This window comes from Oncorhynchus keta, unplaced genomic scaffold (genome assembly GCF_023373465.1).
Source record: "Oncorhynchus keta strain PuntledgeMale-10-30-2019 unplaced genomic scaffold, Oket_V2 Un_contig_14520_pilon_pilon, whole genome shotgun sequence".
Lineage (NCBI taxonomy): Eukaryota > Metazoa > Chordata > Actinopteri > Salmoniformes > Salmonidae > Oncorhynchus > Oncorhynchus keta.
The window spans coordinates 64,637-70,158 of NW_026278803.1; the positions used below are offsets into that span (position 1 = coordinate 64,637).

General features: G+C 42.9%; 1 non-coding gene across 1 annotated transcript; it reads right to left on the minus strand.

Annotated features, from left to right (window-relative positions):
• Positions 1-2,916: 2,916 nt before the first annotated feature.
• On the minus strand, positions 2,917-2,989 carry trnar-ccu (transfer RNA arginine (anticodon CCU)). The gene has a single exon. It is a non-coding gene; the product is annotated as a tRNA-Arg (tRNA).
• Between the last annotated feature and the right edge of the window lie 2,533 nt (positions 2,990-5,522).

Sequence of the window (5,522 nt, forward strand, 5' to 3'; positions counted from 1 at the left end):
GGAACTGAGACATGCCCATGAAACGACACATTTTTTTTTTTGTTTGCACTTAAAATCTAAAAAGAAACTGTTTAGCAGAGGATGGTTTCGATCCATCGACCTCTGGGTTATGGGCCCAGCACACTTCCACTGCGCCACTCTGCTCTCAGCCACTTAAGAAAGACTAGAACTCACAATCCTGGCTTAGGAGGCCAGTCCATCTTAGGCCACTGGGGTACTGTGTAAACAGTATGACCAATACGAACTGTTGGAAGAGGTCAAAAAATGTATAATGGAACTGAGACATGCCCATGAAACGACACATTTTTAAAAAATGTTTTGTTTGCACTTAAAATCTAAAAAGAAACTTTTTAGCAGAGGATGGTTTCGATCCATCGACCTCTGGGTTATGGGCCCAGCACGCTTCCGCTGCGCCACTCTGCTCTCAGCCACTTAAGAAAAGACTAGAACTCACAATCCATGGCTTAGGAGGCCAGTGTCTTAGGCCACTGGGGTACTGTGTAAACAGTATGACCAATATGAACTGTTGGAAGAGGTAAAAAAAAAATGTATAATGGAACTGAGACATGCCCATGAAACGACACATTTTTTAAATTTTTGTTTGCACTTAAAATCTAAAAAGAAACTTTTTAGCAGAGGATGGTTTCGATCCATCGACCTCTGGGTTATGGGCCCAGCACGCTTCCGCTGCGCCACTCTGCTCTCAGCCACTTAAGAAAAGACTAGAACTCACAATCCATGGCTTAGGAGGCCAGTGTCTTAGGCCACTGGGGTACTGTGTAAACAGTATGACCAATATGAACTGTTGGAAGAGGTCAAAAAAATGTATAATGGAAATGAGACATGCCCATGAAACAACACATTTTTTAAATTTTTTGTTTGCACTTAAAATCTAAAAATAAACTGTTTAGCAGAGGATGGTTTCGATCCATCGACCTCTGGGTTATGGGCCCAGCACGCTTCCGCTGAGCCACTCTGCTCTTAGCCACTTCAGAAAGACTAGAACTCACAATCCATGGCTTAGGAGGCCAGTGTCTTAGGCCACTGGGGTACTGTTAAACAGTGCATGAACAATACGAACTGTTGGAAGCAGGAAAAAAATGTGTACTGGAACTGAGAGATGCAAATGAAATGTAGCATTTTTTAATTTTTTTGTTTGCATTTTAAAATCAAACTGTTTAGCAGAGGATGGTTTCTATCCATCGACCTCTGGGTTATGGGCCCAGCACGCTTCCACTGCGCCACTCTGCTCTCAGCCACTTAAGAAAAGACTAGAACTCACAATCCATGGCTTAGGAGGCCAGTGTCTTAGGCCACTGGGGTACTGTGTAAACAGTATGACCAATACTGAACTGTTGGAAGAGGTCAAAAAATGTATAATGGAACTGAGACATGCCCATGAAACGACACATTTTTTTTTTGTTTGCACTTAAAATCTAAAAAGAAACTGTTTAGCAGAGGATGGTTTCGATCCATCGACCTCTGGGTTATGGGCCCAGCACGCTTCCGCTGCGCCACTCTGCTCTCAGCCACTTAAGAAAAGACTAGAACTCACAATCCATGGCTTAGGAGGCCAGTGTCTTAGGCCACTGGGGTACTGTGTAAACAGTATGACCAATACGAACTGTTGGAAGAGGTCAAAAAATGTATAATGGAACTGAGACATGCCCATGAAACGACACATTTTTAAAATGTTTTGTTTGCACTTAAAATCTAAAAAGAAACTTTTAGCAGAGGATGGTTTCGATCCATCGACCTCTGGGTTATGGGCCCAGCACGCTTCCGCTGTGCCACTCTGCTCTCAGCCACTTAAGAAAAGACTAGAACTCACAATCCATGGCTTAGGAGGCCAGTGTCTTAGGCCACTGGGGTACTGTGTAAACAGTATGACCAATATGAACTGTTGGAAGAGGTCAAAAAATGTATAATGGAAATGAGACATGCCCATGAAACAACACATTTTTTAAATTTTTTGTTTGCACTTAAAATCTAAAAATAAACTGTTTAGCAGAGGATGGTTTCGATCCATCGACCTCTGGGTTATGGGCCCAGCACGCTTCCGCTGCGCCACTCTGCTCTCAGCCACTTAAGAAAAGACTAGAACTCACAATCCATGGCTTAGGAGGCCAGTGTCTTAGGCCACTGGGGTACTGTGTAAACAGTATGACCAATATGAACTGTTGGAAGAGGTCAAAAAAATGTATAATGGAAATGAGACATGCCCATGAAACAACACATTTTTTAAATTTTTTGTTTGCACTTAAAATCTAAATAGAAACTTTTTAGCAGAGGATGGTTTCGATCCATCGACCTCTGGGCCCAGCACGCTTCCGCTGCGCCACTCTGCTCTCAGCCACTTAAGAAAAGACTAGAACTCACAATCCATGGCTTAGGAGGCCAGTGTCTTAGGCCACTGGGGTACTGTGTAAACAGTATGACCAATATGAACTGTTGGAAGAGGTCAAAAAAATGTATAATGGAACTGAGACATGCCCATGAAACAACACATTTTTTAATTTTTTTGTTTGCACTTAAAATCTAAAAAGAAACTGTTTAGCAGAGGATGGTTTCGATCCATCGACCTCTGGGTTATGGGCCCAGCACGCTTCCGCTGCGCCACTCTGCTCTCAGCCACTTAAGAAAAGACTAGAACTCACAATCCATGGCTTAGGAGGCCAGTGTCTTAGGCCACTGGGGTACTGTGTAAACAGTATGACCAATATGAACTGTTGGAAGAGGTCAAAAAATGTATAATGGAAATGAGACATGCCCATGAAACGAACACATTTTTTAATTTTTTTTTTTTTGTTTGCACTTAAAATCTAAAAATAAACTGTTTAGCAGAGGATGGTTTCGATCCATCGACCTCTGGGTTATGGGCCCAGCACGCTTCCACTGCCCCACTCTGCTTACAACCACCCCAGATGGGACTTGAACCCACAATCCCTGGCTTAGGAGGTCAGTGCCTTATCCATTAGGCCACTGGGGCACTGTTTACCTTCTGCAAACAGTACGAACTGATAGAAGCAGGAAAAACAATGTGTACTGGATAGCACTGAGAGACACAAATGAAATTTAGCTTTCTAATTTCTGTTTGCGTTTCATTTTTAAAAACAAACTGTTTAGCAGAGGATGGTTTCGATCCATTGACCTCTGGGTTATGGGCCCAGCACGCTTCCACTGCGCCACTCTGCTCAGCCACTTAAGAAAAGACTAGAACTCACAATCCATGGCTTAGGAGGCCAGTGTCTTAGGCCACTGGGGTACTGTGTAAACAGTATGACCAATATGAACTGTTGGAAGAGGTCAAAAAAATGTATAATGGAAATGAGACATGCCCATGAAACAACAAATTTTTTAAATTTTTGTTTGCACTTAAAATCTAAAAGAAACTTTTAGCAGAGGATGGTTTCGATCCATCGACCTCTGGGTTATGGGCCCAGCACGCTTCCGCTGCGCCACTCTGCTCTCAGCCACTTAAGAAAAGACTAGAACTCACAATCCATGGCTTAGGAGGCCAGTGTCTTAGGCCACTGGGGTACTGTGTAAACAGTATGACCAATATGAACTGTTGGAAGAGGTCAAAAAAATGTATAATGGAAATGAGACATGCCCATGAAACAACACATTTTTTTTAATTTTTTGTTTGCACTTAAAATCTAAAAAGAAACTGTTTAGCAGAGGATGGTTTCGATCCATCGACCTCTGGGTTATGGGCCCAGCACGCTTCCGCTGCGCCACTCTGCTCTCAGCCACTTAAGAAAAGACTAGAACTCACAATCCATGGCTTAGGAGGCCAGTGTCTTAGGCCACTGGGGTACTGTGTAAACAGTATGACCAATATGAACTGTTGGAAGAGGTCAAAAAAATGTATAATGGAAATGAGACATGCCCATGAAACAACACATTTTTTTTATTTTTTTGTTTGCACTTAAAATCTAAAAATAAACTGTTTAGCAGAGGATGGTTTCGATCCATCGACCTCTGGGTTATGGGCCCAGCACGCTTCCGCTGCGCCACTCTGCTCTCAGCCACTTAAGAAAAGACTAGAACTCACAATCCATGGCTTAGGAGGCCAGTGTCTTAGGCCACTGGGGTACTGTGTAAACAGTATGACCAATACGAACTGTTGGAAGAGGTCAAAAAAATGTATAATGGAAATGAGACATGCCCATGAAACAACACATTTTTTAAATTTTTTGTTTGCACTTAAAATCTAAAAATAAACTGTTTAGCAGAGGATGGTTTCGATCCATCGACCTCTGGGTTATGGGCCCAGCACGCTTCCGCTGCGCCACTCTGCTCTCAGCCACTTAAGAAAAGACTAGAACTCACAATCCATGGCTTAGGAGGCCAGTGTCTTAGGCCACTGGGGTACTGTGTAAACAGTATGACCAATATGAACTGTTGGAAGAGGTCAAAAAATGTATAATGGAACTGAGACATGCCCATGAAACGACACATTTTTAAATTTTTTGTTTGCACTTAAAATCTAAAAAGAAACTTTTAGCAGAGGATGGTTTCGATCCATCGACCTCTGGGTTATGGGCCCAGCACGCTTCCGCTGCGCCACTCTGCTCTCAGCCACTTAAGAAAAGACTAGAACTCACAATCCATGGCTTAGGAGGCCAGTGTCTTAGGCCACTGGGGTACTGTGTAAACAGTATGACCAATATGAACTGTTGGAAGAGGTCAAAAAATGTATAATGGAACTGAGACATGCCCATGAAACAACACATTTTTTTTTTAAATTTTTTGTTTGCACTTAAAATCTAAAAAGAAACTTTTAGCAGAGGATGGTTTCGATCCATCGACCTCTGGGTTATGGGCCCAGCACGCTTCCGCTGCGCCACTCTGCTCTCAGCCACTTAAGAAAAGACTAGAACTCACAATCCATGGCTTAGGAGGCCAGTGTCTTAGGCCACTGGGGTACTGTGTAAACAGTATGACCAATATGAACTGTTGGAAGAGGTCAAAAAATGTATAATGGAACTGAGACATGCCCATGAAACAACACATTTTTTTTTTTGTTTGCACTTAAAATCTAAAAACAAACTGTTTAGCAGAGGATGGTTTCGATCCATCGACCTCTGGGTTATGGGCCCAGCACGCTTCCGCTGCTCCACTCTGCTCTCAGCCACTTAAGAAAAGACTAGAACTCACAATCCATGGCTTAGGAGGCCAGTGTCTTAGGCCACTGGGGTACTGTGTAAACAGTATGACCAATATGAACTGTTGGAAGAGGTCAAAACAAATGTATAATGGAACTGAGACATGCCCATGAAACAACACATTTTTTAAATGTTTTGTTTGCACTTAAAATCTAAAAAGAAACTTCTTAGCAGAGGATGGTTTCAATCCATCGACCTCTGGGTTATGGGCCCAGCACGCTTCCGCTGCGCCACTCTGCTCTCAGCCACTTAAGAAAAAGACTAGAACTCACAATCCATGGCTTAGGAGGCCAGTGTCTTAGGCCACTGGGGTACTGTGTAAACAGTATGACCAATATGAACTGTTGGAAG